A 17,655-nucleotide genomic window follows, 5' to 3' on the forward strand; every position below is an offset into this window, starting at 1 on the left:
ACAAATATCCAATTGTGATTCTTTTTTTTAAATCAATTTTTTTATTATATTCTGCATGCTCATTTTATTTGAAAATTGTTACATGTCAAAATAATTAATATGATTAATTTAAACATATTTTCATTTTTTATAATGTAAAAATATAATGTAAAAAATTAGAAGATTTTAATTTATTGTATTAAAGTCTTTACTTTATTCTTTTCAAATTTAATTTATTTAAAAATATATTTTTTGTGATTTTTCATTTTAATACTTTAAATATTAAATATGATAAAATAATGTGTTAATATTGTAAAAAATATAATGATTTTATTTTTATAAAGAAATTATTAGTGATTCATAATTAGAAATCGTGAGACCAATTGTTTAATATATTCATTTTGTTATATATATATATATATATATATATATATATATATAGCATACTTATAATTATAAGTTTTGTTATTATTTATTTGCATTTATTTTTTATTATTAATAGATTTGATATATTTTGAAAAAAATTATTATAAAATATTATTTTAGCCCTCACAAAATTAAAGATCAAGATCTACCACTGACTGTCTCTTGTGTGATTGATTGATTATTTGATTTTGCTTCCTGTTTGATTATATTAGGGCTTTTTTAGCCTAACAATTAGTAACATAGCTGAAGGTTCGAAGTATAGGAAAAGACAAACCTAAAAAAAATTTATTCAAGAGTAGAGTTCGACTTTGTATTTTGAAGATCAATTTGTATGAAGCATAAAGACACACGGAGAAGTTTGTTACAAGACTTCCATTGTGATTGGAATCAAACATGTGCAACATGAAAATTAAGATTGATGAAATTTGAATCAATATTGAGATTGTTGGGATTAACTAAAATAATATAAAAGATTTAAATAAAGATTTATTCCAAATGAGATTGGTTAGATATTATTTTATGGATAAAAAAACTTGCAAAAAAAGATTTCTAAGATGAAAGGGATTCCTAATAAATAAGTTTGTATGCTTATAAATAGGTAGAGTCTCAATAAGGTTAGGTATAACAAAAAAATGTAAGAGAGTTATAAGATTTTATTCGCATAGACACCCCATAGGACTAAAAGAGATTGAGAGTGTCTTTATGGATATGTATGTTTGAGTGAACTAGAGAAAAATGAGAGCATTTACATAGATATAATGCATGGATGCACATGGGTATATATTTGTTTGGCTTTAAAATACTTCGTAGGCTTAAAAAAGATTGAGAAAGTTTATGAGTATTAATTATTGAATGATTGATTGAAATTGTATATTTGTAATTCTCTACAACTAGTGAATTTTTTCTCTTATCCGTGGACATAAACCGATTAAGTTGAATCATATTAAATTATAATTTTTTGTGTGATTGATTAATCATTTAGTTTTGCTTTCACTGATTTAGATGTTTGATTAGATCAGGCATTTTTTAACCTAACAATATCCATATTTTGAAATTTGACTCAAAAATTCTTTTTTTTTTTTTTGAAAAAGGAAGCACTTAAAACTTGGGATTTTGGTAAACTTCCTATTTGCCATTTGAAGATATCATCAATAAACTAATGGAGTTGGAATAGGAGAATTTCATGAAAATTAATGAAATTGAATCAGCACGATCAATGAATTCGATTAAAACCTTGAATACCCTATTTATTGCATTGTCCATTTAAGATCACATTAAAATGAAAACATAATTTAATTTTTATAAGCTGCAAGCTATGCTTTTGATTCGTTAATCCTAACTTGAGATATGTTGTCAATGTATAAATTATATGGATAGATAAGAATTTGATAAAGTAATATTTTCACATTAAAATGAGAGAAATTATTAAATACATTTGCAATGTAGTTTTTTAATTTTTACAAGCGCAGTTAATAGAGTAACACATTTTTTAAGGTATATTTAAAATAAAAAAATAAGACATGCGTTACCATATTCATCTCACTTGTAAAAAAATTTCACTGAAAATATATTAAAGAATTTCTCTTCAATGAATACATAACTGAATTATTTATAATATTTTGTTGTGAAATCATATACAATATTATATTACAACATACATAAAAATCTGATAAGTTTTGCTAATGTGGACTCTTATTAGACAATTTATTTGAATGACACGTAAGATAATACTAATTAAATATTATTCGAAACAATCAAATATAAAAAACTTTCAAATTAAATCATTGAATCATATTAAATATTCAAAATATATAAATATTGATTCGAATCCATCTAGACATATCTAAATCTAATTATATATTATTCAAAATAATAAAAAATCAACATGTAAGATAGTTTCTAATTTTATACTATTTATCAAATAAATAGATTTAAAAAATTATTTAATTATCGAAATCTTTTAAATTTTAACTTAAATAGAATCATATGTATATTTAATTATTTATGTTTTGGTTTAAGTTATAGTTAAAATATAATAAAAAATCAAATCAATCATTATTAATTCAAATTCAAAAATAAAAAATTTTAATTTTAATTCAAAATATTCTTACCAAATATTTTCTTAGAATTTAAGTATGATAATATTATTTCTTATATATGGATTTAAAATAAATTTAGATTATATAAACCTTAGAAAATTGGCTAAATAAACTTAATTCAGTTAATCTATTTAAACTAAATTAAAAAAAATAAATATTTCTTAAATTATTGTTATGTGATATGATTTTTTTAAAGATTTTAAAAATAAATCATTAGAGAAAAATCACTCTTAAAACTCTTTCATAAATCGGGAAGCATAAAAAAAAAAAAAAAAAGGGAAGAGTTAGTATAAACTTAGAAAGTTAAAAATGAAGTGAGCCATTATAAAAAGAATTCTATGAAGAAGGATTTTACAGTTTCAGCCAAAGAAAAAAAGGAAAGGGAGATCCTGGAGAAGTAAGTGGTAGATTTTAGCTTGAGCAAGAAAGAAGAAAAGCTTCAAACCTACAACAATCTACAAGCTATGAAGCTAAAAGCCTTTGAAATTTTGGCTTTCACATGAAAGCTCTCTTACAATTGCATAATCAAGTAATCTTGCTTTCTTTTCCATTCCATTAAGTCATAATGATCAATCAAAGGTAGTATAAAAAGAAGTCACATGTGAGTTCTACTACTATTACATTGTATTTACTTTTGTTTATTTAGTGGTAATGTTTGTAACAAATCAGCAAATGCTTATAAAATTTCAAAATTGTTATTCATGTGTTCTCTTTAGGTATTCATTTTTTTTTATTTTATTTTGATCTAATCTTTAATTAGAGGTTTTTATTTAATGAAGTAATTAACAATTAAATTTTATTAAAGTTAATTTTGATGGGCAACTAGCAAGAAAGGAAGTGGAAAGTAGAAAAAGGAGAAACAAGCTGCACAGCAAAGCTGCATGAGTCTTTCACACATTAAACATAGTCTACTCTAATATTTAATTAGAGGTTTTTACTTAATGAAGTAATTAATAGTTAAATTTTATTAAAGTCAATTTTGATGGAACTATTTGTATGACAAATGCAATTATAGTGATAATGGACTTGCCATATATAGGGATAGGATAGTCGTTGCTCTTCAGTCTTCCAAGAATGGCAGATCTTACAACAGTTATTGCTAAAGACACAGGGTATACATAGTGCTTGAAAGGGATGCGTTAGGCATAATAAACCTAATCCAACTAGTTTCAACATACCTTTCAATGATAGGTAACTTTGTAGATGATGCAAGGCTTAGGAGAAGAGATTCTATTTCTTGTTCTGTAGAGCATGTTAGGCTAGAAGCAAATTAGGTTAGGCAATGTATTAGTACAATTTGAACTTTACATTACTAATGATCTAATTTAAATAGAAGAATACTAGAGAATTATAAAAGATATTATCATTGCTAATTGTAACTCAAGTTATTAGCAATGCAAGTTTCTTATTTGATTCAAAATAAAAGTTCAATTTTATTTAATTGGAGTAGATAAAATCTCAAAATTTTATTTTGATAAAAAACTGCATAATATAATTTAATACTTTTTAAAATAAACATAACTTATTTTTATTAATGATATAAACATATAGCTATAGATGCAATTTTTTATTTATTTTTTTATCGTGTATTTTTATTTTATGATTTTAATAATATTTATCACAGTTATTTTAAAATAAGTTTATTTTTCTTGATATATCATTTCAATATTTAAATTTTAAGTATGTTGTAATTTTTAAAGTTTAAACATAGGTGTCTATAAAATATTATTTTTTATGTATTTACAAATATATAAGTAGACAACTAATTTATGCATTACCCAGATCACAAGCCAGTATGTATTATATAATCGTACTATTTTTTTTTGGACAGAATATAACTATACTGGTAATGATAGATTTAAGGTGTTTATTGTCTTTGGGTTCTTTATATAATTTTCTAAAGTTTTGTATGATTTTGTACTACAACCATGATTTTTGTGTGATTTTGTTTCCACCCATATCTTTTAAAAGTCAAAGTTTCGTTTATGACTTTTTAAAAAATATAATAAATATATATGCCACATATATATTTATATGACAAATTTTAACTTAAAAGTCAACAAAGCCTGTATTTGTTTTTTTTCATTTGGACATTCACATGAACATACATATGGTTGAGATGCCACATTTTTTCAAATTTTAACTAAGAATAATTTAATAGATGAATTTGGATCATTTTAAAAGCTTATGGATAAAAAAATTATGTTTTAAAGGTCGTGGTTGAAAATAAAATATTACACACAGATCATGATGAATATATGATGTAATTTACTAGTTCTCTTGGTGTTTGTTCATTTAATGAGAGTGACTAATTAAATTTGATATCATGAAACTATATCAGTAAGTAAAATTGCATTGACATCTAATAAAACTATAACATAATATATAAAATAATCTATATTATATATAACCAGAAGGATGCCCCGGCTTCACTCCAGGTATATTATTAGCATTTGATTAAATTAATCTGTAAAACTATAAAAACATTTAAAATGATAATGAAATAAACTAAAGCATTGAACAATTAAAATAATATGAAACAACTCGTTGTCCTATAATGAAATGACTTGTACGAGGAAGACATTCAGTGATAGAAGTTTTTAATGGTTTTTTACCTTGGCAAAAAACTTGCTTTTGCTTCTGAAAGGTGGTTTGTGGCATACAGATGCTTGAAAAATATCACGCTTAACATCTTGTTGACTACTGCTGCAAAGAAATGCAGATTGACTTCATAACAATATGATTAAAGGTGTGAATTTTGAAGAGACTTTAACAAATAATATTATATTTTGAAATAAAAAAAAGCAAGCATGAAAAAAGCATAGGTCTAGAAATGCAAAAAGAAAATAGCAGAAAATTGGAGACACATACCACATTCAATCAATGCTGCACTATAGCAGAACTTGATAACCAAGCCTATGCAATATAAACCTTGCTTTGAATCACCCTTATGGCACTAACAGAACCTGGATTAGCTGGTAAAGACCCAAAAACTTCTAGAGCCTCGAGGAAGAACCTCTTATTAGGTACCACAGCATCTTTTTCCATTTGGTTCACCAACTTCTGTTGACTGTTGAGCAACTTGTTATCAAATTTGTCAACCTAGGACCTGATCATAAAATCTTGGCTCAATTATTTGGTTTAGTACCAATAACCAGCTCAACCAAGCATTAAGATTAAGACCTTTAAAATTCCCAAGCAGAAACATATAAAATACATCTATTAATTAAATATTAGGAGAGTTCAAACATTTTTTAGAGTATAAATATGAGATTACTTTAAGTGCTCTGGAGTAATAAAATTAAGACAAACAGTTAGTTTAGCTTATTTAGGCAATGTTGCATTAGCTGTGGAACTGTTTTTTCCCATGTTTTCTATTATCTTATCTTTCAAAAGCCTTCTCATGATCTTCACCGATGAGGATTTTGGAATTGTGTCCAAAAATTGCATAAACCTCACTTTCTTGTAGTATGCAACATCGGAGGCTGCAAAGTCCATTATGTCTATTTGGCTTTCTTTGGCATTTGGGTTCATGACAACACATGCAGCTAGGATTTCACCCACCTCTTCATCAGGCAGCCTGCAGTTACATAACATTTGGTGAAATACCATAAAAAAGAAGCTTTTATGTTATGAAATTGTAATGAAGCAAACTGCTTACTTACCACTGCTTCATCTTCAACAGAGGGAGAAGTTTATATGTTGATGAGTCAGGAATCACCCCCATGTCATGTACATTATCAAAAAGCCTATCGACCTCCATAGGTAGACCATTTATCCAGTAAACTTCAAGCATGGCATTTCGGCTTGACCCTTTCATCGCCTTCCCAGAGTCATCAGTCCCATCAAATATATCCCTAGCCCTAGAAACAGAGTCACAAAAGCCATACATCATTATAAGACGTCATAAGTGATGAAACTTGGTGTCTATTGCATTATTCCCAAGCCTTTGACTTAATGGCTAAAAGTGTTTAAGGGAACATTAAGGGCTGGTTTCAAGTCAGGTCTTTCCCTTCCCTTTTACTTGTAATAAGATTTTATCCTTTTGATGTAACAAAAAAAAATTGCATTGACTTGATTAAAGCAGTCAATGACAATCAAAATATTTACATTTAGGGTGGAAAACCCCGCTAGTGTCATTTTATTGTAATTTTTACTAGCATTATCCAAAAAAAAAAAAGAAATTGCAAAACGTGATTTGCGCTCCTATGGATTTGGCACTAATCCTAACAAACTAGATTTTACTTTTTTAAGCAGGAGTAGGTGAGACAGTTTTTTTTTTATTTATTTAAAAGATGGGTAAGGTTGTTATATAATTTTTAAGAGGATTTATTATAATCATTTTTTTATGAAGGACAATTCAAAGCAATTGACAGCTGCACCGTCATGAATAGGCCGTTCTTGTTTGTTCTAAGTTCCGTTGTTTTCAACTTTAACGCGTTGTTGGGTAAGGTGAATAAAAAATTTTCAAAAATGAAAAAAAAATGTGAAAAGATAAAAGAAGATTTTTTTTCCTTTCATTTTTTATTTGGTAAAAATGAAATAATGAAAAGTAAAAGTAATTTTATTTTCATTTATTATTTGACGAAGTTAAAAAATATAATAAAAATGAAAATTATATTTTATTATAATTATATCATTTGTTAGTTGAGATAAAAAGAAACTTTAAAAAATGAATATTATGCACACTTGACTCGCATCTCTTTCATTTTCTATCTTCTTATCTTTCTAATTTGGAATCATAGGTTTTTATGAATAAGGGTGGAAAATGATCAGTTTTTTATTTTCCTTTTCCTTACATTTTTTTTTTTATCAACTATAGTCAGAATTTATTTTCTTTTTACTTTTCTATCCACTTTTATCCATTGTTTTTTTTTTTTTTTCACTTTACCAAACACACTTTATCATTGGTATTGTTATCACTTAGCATTATCATTAGAAGTGCTCATGAGTAGAATCAAAATGAGCCAAGTTCAAATGATATTTCAAAATCCCTGTCCAAGGTTTGGCTTGGCTTGGGAAGCCTAAAATTTTTTAAAAATATTGAAATATTAAAATATATATAAAAATATTTTTTAATATTTTAAAATATATTTTAAAAATAAATTAATATTTAAATCTTTTAAATTAACATATTTAATAACTATATTAATATACTAAAATTAATTAAATAATAATTCGAATTGAATTGGATTAAACTAAAACTTAAAAATTCTTATACATAATTGTGTTGAAATAAAATTGAACCCAACAAATCAAACAAGCCCAATCCTTTAACAAATCTATTAACTACTTTCAATCAATATTTTCACATTTAAGAAACCAGTTAGCAAAAGGCAAATAAAACATAGTACAATCCAATGTTTAGCTTCATTTATAACTTTGGCAACTATAATCGAGCAAGAAGAGGAAAATAAGGCGCAGGTAAGGGCCATGGCCCTCCAAAACTTTTTTTTTTACCTCATTATATTATAGAAATTTGGTTCATCTAACAATAATTTTTATTAAAGATGTCAAATATATCCGAATTTGTTGAGTTTCAATTCGATTAGAGTTTATAAAGTTGATTTTTTTAAAAAAATTGGATTTCATATCGGATTGGATTTTTATTGTAAGTCTAGGTTGGGTCAAAATTGAGTTTTAGGTAAATCAGTTTCGATCTGAATTGATATATATTTTATTAGTTATTTAATTTTATATTTATATATATGTATTATATTAATAAAATTATTAATTTTTACTTTAATTTAAGATATGAATTTAATAAAAATGTTATATTTTTGTATAATTAAGATGTAAAATGATATTTTATAAATATTATATTAAATTAAAATTATTAAATTAATTTAGATCGAATCAATTATAATTATATATATATATATATATACAAATTAAATCGAATTGAGCATAAAAAAATATTTTTTATCAAATTGAATTGAAATAAAAAATTGAATTAAAATCGAAGCGAATAAAAATCTTCATCCGTTACCATTGTTAGTCTCAACTCCTTTTCTCATTTACTTCATTGTTTGGCACTTCTTAACCTGATATACGGCTTCGTCCCATCGCACAAGTGACAGGTCAATCAAAACACTATTTGCAAACAGGATGAACATAGGACACACAACCACCCAAATTTCTGTACAATTTTGTATTAAATGTTAATGTCTTATTTAAGATTCATATTTAATGTATGGTTGATGCATGAATCATATGCATTAATTAATAAGAATGTCATATCATGCAAATGTCATATATGTAGGAAATGTCCTCACTTAAATTTATGTTTAATGTGTTATCTATGCATTGACAAGAATTGATAAAATTATAAACTTCAAGTAATGTCATATAAAGGCCAATGACCACACAAGAATGCATTTGTAAATATCTTTCATACTTAAATTCATATTTAATGTATCATCTTTACATGACAAAAATTGTAAAATAATCTCAATTTCAAATATGTTGTATATGTAAGTATCTTTCACACTTAAATTTATATTTTATGTATCGTTTATTTGTTGCGGATCCAGAATTTTGAGTTAGGAAGCGGGGTGGGGGGAATTAAAATTAAGGCAACAACATCCAAAATCGAGTTAATATTGCTAGATAACATGGTCATGGTATGGTGATAAGAAAGTTACTAAATTTATAATGTATAAAGGACATACTAAAAATATACACTAGGTTGCACATAAACTATGTTTATATTTTTATACGCAGAAATACATAAAATGTAATAGAATAAAATGAATAGAAAATAGTATATAATTGCTTTTATTTATATTATGTTCTAAATATTTTAAGAATTATCTATATTATTTTTTATTAACTGTCGTAATGATTTTGTCTGAAACTTTGAAAAATAAACTCCACCATTTCTGTCGCTACCTCCGATGCCGTCAACTGTGGCTTTTCTAAGCTTTGTTTCTTCCTCAATTCCTCCTCTCTCAATACCTGAATAAAACTTTCCTAAAATTTTTCGGAACCTGAAAATTGCCTCAAACTCGAAAACCCTTCTCTTTTTTGTTGTTTCTTTTTTCTTTTTTGTAGGTTTTTTGTGTTGTGAGTGTTGGCTGAATTTTCCCTTAGATTGATAGTACCTATGGAAGCGATGATCTGAATGACCAGGTGTTGGGATTTGGTGTTGATGATGAGTGGTCAAAGGGGTTGGGATTTTTGGCTGAGGGTTCGGGTGCAGTGATAGTCTTCGCATACCCAAATATGATGGTGCACGGTCGTAGATATGGCTAGATATTGAATATATTACCAAAATACATTTTTTAAGAGGTGTTTATTTAGTGTTTTTTATAAAGTAATCGATAAAAATACATATAATTTGCATTTGTGTTAAATAAATAAAGTTTAAAAATATAGAAATAGACTTTGAAATGAAACTAGCAAGAATAACTGGCAGTCAATTGCATCTTTCGCATTGTTTAAAATTTTGTTCAGGACAATCAAATGCCTTGAGGTTGACAGTAGAATGCTCAGAAAGATTACATGTTTTGTGAGAAATTTTGCTTTGTGAGAATATTTATTTGTGACATTTGAATATCATGGTTTTAGCTTTTGAATTCAATTGTTAAAAAAAAAAAAATTATTCCTTGGATATGATATTTTATATCAAAAGTGATGATTTTTTACCTAAATAATATATATTTATAAAAAAAATTTTAAACACCAATTGAGACTTATATATCTATTTATCTATTACACTACTTTATGTGATAATAGAAAGATAAATATGTGTTTATGTGATTGAATGTTTAGTTGCATGTTAATGGTTTTAATAATTGTTTTTAACAATAATGTGGACTGAAGTTTTTCAAGAAAGTATATATTTTTATTGGATTATCATTGATAGATTTAATTTTCAAATTTTTTAATTTGTTTTTAATCATTAACATTTAAAATGTTATTATTTTGATCACGCATCCATTAAAAAATAATTAGATTAGGATTTATTCCATGTCATTGTACTTTGTTCGAATGGTATATTCATGTCATAGATGATCAAAACATTATTTTTCAAAGTTAGATGAATAAAACAAAAATTTTGAAAAGTTAAATTATAAAAAAAAAGGTAATTTACTCTAAGTTCTATAGTTAAATATAAGTTGCATTCAATTAAATTAATAATGAAGATTTTCATTTTCAAGTCTTGGTTGTCTCCTCTATTTTTTAAAAAATGAGTTTTAATTTTTTATTTCTTACCAAACCATTTAAATAATCGTATATTTGGTAGACATTATAAACCAAGTTTTACAAATTCTTTTTTAGCTAAAAACTTATTTAAAAATTATTGATCATGTATTGTGGTTAAAAAAATTCACATAAATATCATGTAATTAAAAAATATTTACAAAATTCGATAAACATGTCACATTATTAAACTTAACATCAATTATCATTTTCAATGATCATGTCACTGTCATAAATTAGAAATTCTGTTAGTGATTGGATTGAATTTTACAATTTATAAAAGTTGAGGGATTCAGTTTGTAAAAATAAATTTATAGCATTAAATCCTCCTCCTCACCTAAGTACAAGAACCAATAGTATAATTTCAGCTTTTATTTATTTAATAGTATTAGCATTTAATGCAGGAAAAGAATATTTGTTTTTTGTCTCATGTAAAATGTTACGTTCCTAGCCACTTGATAAACGTCAAGATTCAACGATTTTTCTTCGACCGAAAAGGAAGAGCACCTATACTTTTTTTTTTGGTGAAAAAATTAATCCTATCTTCACAAACTATATTGGTGATTTTAATGGAAAACGTGCTTTAGCTACCTACCAGGATGTTGGTTCATTGGACAATCTTATATACAGCGCCACCTTTTATCTTTTGATCCAAATTTACAATGCCCTTAAGATTCTAAGTTTTAAAAAAGAAAGATCCAGCAAACGATGACTTGGAAGATGATGATGATGATTTGGAGCTTGGGTCCGAGCAAGTGTTTATCTCCGAGGTCCCCAAGAACATTCGTCAAGGAAATGAAAAAAAACTATACTCCTCAATTAATTTCAATAGGCCCTCTTCATTACTGAAAAACAATTTTGGCTAAAATGGCAAAGTATAAATTGAGCTATCAAAAGAAATTTTGTGAAAGGACTTCGACTAAGACATTGGAAAATTTTCGGAGCTTCGTTGAACACAAGGAAAAAGCAATTCTCAACTGTTATGAAGCATTATCCATCATTGACGATGACTTTGTAGTGATGATATTTTATGATGCACTCTTCATCGTCGATCTCTTATTGAGGAACTATGAGAAGGAAATGCAAAAGAGTTGGGAATTAAAGACTTCTTATTAAAAGGAACGTGGTCAGCTGGTCTTCGGAGGAACTTCATCTTACTTGAAAATCAGATCCCTTTGTTTGTGCTTGAAGAACTGTGTAAGTTATAATGTTAACTTCCCTTGTGAAGACCAATTTGATTCTTGTGCTGCCTCTGCCTCTGCTTTTCCCTTTCTTTATCATGCTTGCCTCTACTTTGATATTCCATGGGATAAAAGGTTCGAGGATACAGAATTCCTACACTTCACCAGTTTGTTAAGATGCCATCTGGTCAAAAATTGCTCCTCAAATTCAGATCCATCCATGGCCCCAAAAAGAAAAATTGAAACAGTGTATAGTGCGACAATGTTGCATGACGCTGGTGTTGAGCTTAAAGCTGTAGATGATCGAAGTGCAGGCTGGCTAGATATAGAATTTGAAGGGAAAAAGAGCTTAAAATCTCCAAATTGAAACCTTACATTGGCAACGTGATGACCTTGGAGATGCGCCACTATCCAGGTGAAACCTATGTTTGTGCTTACATAGAACTAATGAATTATCTCATTGGAACTGACAAAGATGTAGATTTGTTAATGGAAAAGGGGGTTTTAAGCAAAGACGGTAAAAACGACGGAATTATCGTTAGCAGAATAATTAATCCCAGTAAAGCATTGGCAGGTATGATTAAGAAACTTATGCAGGGAGTTGGCAACCTGCTGCTTGCTATCGGAAAACAGGGAATCGACTAAACAAATATTACAAAAATGCTCGGAAGCACATAATAGCAACATTCTGCAAGGAGAATCTAGCAATTCTGAAGCGTGTGTATTTCACCAATCTTTGGCAAGGAACTGGAACTGTCGCTGCTTTTTTGGTGGTTGCGCTGACTCTCATTCTAACCTTGTTGGCATTTCTTAAATGAATTTTTTTTTTTTAACCACATGTAACAAGTTAAAAAAATTATTTTGAATAAAATATTTAAAAATAATCTTTTAGAATTTTAAAAAATATTAATTATTATTTAATTAAAATAAAATATGATAATTTTTAGATTCTCAACATGCAAAGTCATCACCAAAATATTATGCCACCAAATTAAAGGCAAAATCTTAACATTTTTATCAAGAAAAATTATTTCATGCACTTTTAGACTCTAGCAATGGGAACAACGTTCACATGCACTTTTAGGCAGATTACAAAGTAAAAAATAATATAATAAAAAATTATTAATATGGTCATTATTAATACTGTTAGTAAATTTTAACAACTTCACCAACTATGTATAGAAAACGAATTCTTGTTATCAATTGTTCTTAAATCAATATTTAATGAAAATGTTAGGACCAAATTTAAGAAATTTGGAGTAAAAGGACTAAAACAACAAAATTGAAATATTAAAGAGATCAAATTAAAACTCTAACTAAATTTATTGCACAATTAATATACTAATTACAAATAATCACACCTTACCAGATATATCAAATTAAGAAGTATATATATGCACAAACCATAAGAAATTACTAATTACAAACATAAGACATTAATTATATCTTACAGGGAAGCCAAAAACTTATTTAGTTTACAGTACTTAATACATTACCTGGCTTCACTTCACAGCACCCTGCCTCCAATCTGCAAATTAAGCAAAAGAAACATTGCACTTACTGATGTACATAAGAAAGAACTGAAAATATAGCTTGTAGCTCTGCAAGTAGGAGCAAGACAAGTGCAGCGAGAAAGGAAATGGGCGACTAGGGCGAGTTGAAATAATCTTTCTTCAATGATGCCTTCCATTTGTTCCATCTCTTCTGGCAATGTTGCTCGTTCACCTTAATTACGAATTATCTTCTCATAGTAGAAGTCATTTGACGAGTAAGTAAAGTCGAGAATTTTGTTAAACGTTTGGGGCAACGTTTTCATCAAGTTATCAATAATTCCATGTCTGCGGAGTATTTGTATGTCCTTGCCTGAGTTGATGAGCTTATCCATGAACTCCAGGTAATCAAAAGTGTAGGTAAGTTGGTTCCGAACTTGAGATAAATGGTTCATAGGCCAAGAAATTACGCAAGATACGCTCTGTATAATCGTCAAGGTTGGAATTTTCAGTTTCGCATCTTTTGTAAAGTCTACATCGAACAAGCTTTTAACTTGCTACTTCTCCCCGTTCTTAACTTTCCCCTCCTTACCTTTCTTTACGAAGTTGATTGGCAGCTGTGTTGCAGAGTGTATGAATTTCCATGAGCCTTTTTCCTACAGCTCTGTTGCACTCCACAGCGTTTGAGTCACGCGAATATTAATCCCTTTGCTTTTGCTTCTGCTTCTGCTGCTTTAATAAAAGCCTTGAGCTGTTCTTTTGCGTTTAAATAAGTATTGCTTCTGCTTTTGCTTTTAATTTTGGATAACCCAAGAATGTCAAAAGAAACTCATTTGGCAAAGGAGAATGGAGTCGGAAAAGAATCCTGATTTTTTTGAAGAGGATTAAAGGAGTTTTTTTTTTTTCCTTTCAATTGTGATTTTTTGGAAGATTTTTTATTTTGTTGGTATGACTTGTCATATATTTATGATGATGTGGATTACATGTGTACAATGTAATTTATTTTGAGAATTAAATTTAAAATTACTCTAGTTTGGGAAATAAAAAATAGCACCTGCATATAGGAAAAACTCTTCAAACTTTCCTAAGTTTTTTTTTTTTTTTTATGAAATTGTAAGTATAAAAAAGTTAATAATTATAATTAGTCTATGAAATTAATACTAAAATAATATAGTGACTAAGTCTTCAATAACTTTCAAATGTGCTTAGTCCAAAATTATTTGATAACACCCAAATATCTTTTGCCACTTAATAAAAATCTTTCAACATTGAGGGATGTGTACAATTGGAAGAAAATTCGCCAATATAACTTAAATTGTCCAAAAACATAAAAAATTTGGTTAAAGTCAATGCTCACAATTTCAAGGGAAAAACCTATGAAAACAATTGATGGCAATAAGATTTGGATTGAAAGATGAAAGGGAGTTGCATATTCATCAATCCCTTGAGAAAATATCAAAGTGATCATGGCAAAAGAAAGCGCTGAATTAAAACATATGATTTTTGGCAGCACAAGTTAAACAAATTCTATTGCTAGGAAACCCAGAGAATAAGCATTAATCCATCAAAGCAATTACACAATTAATTAATACACGTACAGACAACTATGAAATTAATACACATACATGGCTGTTTGCAGCAGTCAAGTATTTATTTTATTATATGTAATAGCTTATTAACATGAGCTTTTAGCACTTCCCCTGCCTCCGATCAACCATGGAAACTTAAAGAAAAGTTAGACTTACTGATGAACATAAGAAAGAACCGAAAATAAAGTTTGTATGATGGTAAGTAGGAGCAAGACAACCGCAGCAAGAAAGGAAATGAGCGACCACGGCGAATTAAAATAATCTCTCTTCAATTTTGCCTCCATTTGTTCCATTTTCTCTGGCAATGCTCGTTCACCTTACCAAATATCTCCGCACAGTAGAAATCATCGGACAAGTAAATAAGATTGCGAAGTTTGTTAAACATTTGGGCAACTGCTTCATCATCCCCTAACCATTCATCAATAACTCCACAGATACAGAGTAATTGCACATCCTTGCCTGTGTTGATGAGGTTATCCATGAACGTCACATAATCACAAACGTAAGTTGGTTCCGAACTTGGGATGGATTGTTCGTAGGCCATTAAATTTCGCAAGATACGCTCCGTATTACTGTAAACGAGTAAGGTTGGAATCTTCAGTACTTTTGTATCATCAGTAAATTCTATATCGAACAAGCTCTCTACCCCTGATTTATTCTTCTTATCTTGCACCTTCTCACCAAAGAACTTGATTCCTGCCTCTTCCAGCTCTGTTGCACAGCGTATGAATTTCCATGAGCGTTGGGATTTTGGTTCTTTTGCTTCTGCTTCTTCTTTTCGTTTAAAATCAAAGTGGCGTTCTCTTCCTTGAGCTGAAGGAAGGCAAGTAGCATGTACCAAGCCCAGAAGATGCTTGATATCATTCATGTCTCTGTCTGTGGGATAGTACTTTTCAGACCACATCTCTGGTCCTTGCGCCCCGTTTGTGAATAAAGAAAGAGCCAAACGAGCGAACTCATCAAGAGCATCTTCACCCTTTGACGTTATTATGCGATATAGATCGAAAAGCACAAAGAAAGGAAGCTGATTTTCGAGCAGTAACAAATCACACCGAATGTCAGTTTGAATCCATCCCAGTTTGCAATAATCTTCTTCTGGGTACTCCCCCAGTATTAGCTGAACAATAAAGCATCCATCCTGGGCCAGCATTTCCGCAAAAGAATGAGAACGAGAGGGAGCACGGTAATCTTGATAGCATTTGTCAACTCGTTCTGCTATTAAATTCATGGCCTCTACAAATACGCTGGGATCAAGCTTGGTTTTCTCAATAAGCCTACTGAAGCAATTCTTTTTGACAACTTCCATTGCCTGCGTGTGTTCCCCATAACCACAACTTGCATAGGGACCAATTGAAATCACATATGGTTCATAGGCTTCTTTATTTACTTCATGTAGTCGATGAGGCACTCTACTAATACTGAAAAGGTTGCACATGCAGTGATTTTTAATCAGCTATCATTTTAATAAAATGCATTTTTCAAGATTTGAAATTGTTAAAATAATTCCATTAAAATTTAAGTAAACAACAGTTTTTTTTTTCTTGAAAATAAATTATATAAGGAAGCTTCTGTTCTTTAATATTATTTATACCCTAATTTTTTTATTACAAAAATATTCTTATGTATAATTACTTAACCTTTGACAAAGTACTTTTCAATCTCACACCCATTTTTACTCCTTTTTATTCTTCATCTTCTTTTCTACTCTCTTTTTTTTTTTCGTTTTTCTTTTTATTCATATATAAACATCCCATTTCATCCAAAGATTTTTTCAACATTAATTATATTTCAAATTTTAATTTGATTATACAATTTAACTTTAATACAAAAGATGAATTTTGGATCCAAGAGTTAGAAGCCCAAATTTTGATTTTGCTTTTTGTTTTAGATTTCGATTTTAATTTTATTTTTAGTTTTAATTTGGTCATGAAAAAACAGTTAGAAAAGCCAAAACAGAAACAGTGGGATTCTTTGTGAAGATCTTGATTTTTCTTAAGATTTGGAATTAATGACTGGGACATCCTGGGGAAGAAATCTAAAATTAAACCAAGATCGAATCTGTCAAAAGCAAACAATCGGCAGAAAATCAAGCAAAACAGAGAGTCACGAGCAAAGGCCAGGGATAGAAATCAATCGAAGAAGCAATTCAAGCCAGAAGCAAAAATCAACAAAAAATAAGCATTCAAACCAACCAGCAATTCAACAAAAGCAGACAAGCACATTCGGGCAATATAGCCAACAGAAGCAGACCAAGACAAGCAAAATCAAGTCTGCAAATCAGGCATCAAGCAACAAGCAAGAAGCAATAATCAAGAGCAATTCGACAAAAAGAGAAATTTGGCATTCAAGTTTGATTTTCTAGTCAACAGCAATTTAACAAAGGCAACATAGAGCCAACAAGCAATTCCACCGAGAAGCCTCTACCCAGAAGCAAAGAATTGAAATAAGTCGACCCAGAACCGAACCCATACACAAACCGAGCAGGAAATCATCAACAAGCAGAAATAGAGTCGGCACCGAAACAGAGTCAATACATACAACCTCAAAAGATAAAAAAATTTCAGCAACAACAAACAGCTCCAGCAAAGCAAACAATTGTCAAAATAAAAAAATAAGGACCCAACCCAGAAGTTCAAGCCACAATCTCCACAACCCAAAATGAAAAAATCGATTTTCATAGCAAATC

The 17,655-nt window shown here is 28.7% G+C and overlaps 2 pseudogenes; one reads left to right on the top strand and one right to left on the bottom strand.

Moving 5' to 3' along the window:
* The first annotated feature begins 9,118 nt into the window (after positions 1-9,118).
* On the top strand, positions 9,119-12,708 carry LOC149518112 (UPF0481 protein At3g47200-like; annotated as a pseudogene).
* A 2,219-nt stretch (positions 12,709-14,927) lies between these two features.
* LOC149518113 (UPF0481 protein At3g47200-like) lies at positions 14,928-16,290 on the bottom strand (annotated as a pseudogene).
* Between the last annotated feature and the right edge of the window lie 1,365 nt (positions 16,291-17,655).

Source organism: Durio zibethinus, chromosome 7 (assembly GCF_047325235.1).
Source record: "Durio zibethinus cultivar Kanyao isolate XHJ-2024 chromosome 7, ASM4732523v1, whole genome shotgun sequence".
Taxonomy (NCBI): Eukaryota; Viridiplantae; Streptophyta; class Magnoliopsida; order Malvales; family Malvaceae; genus Durio; species Durio zibethinus.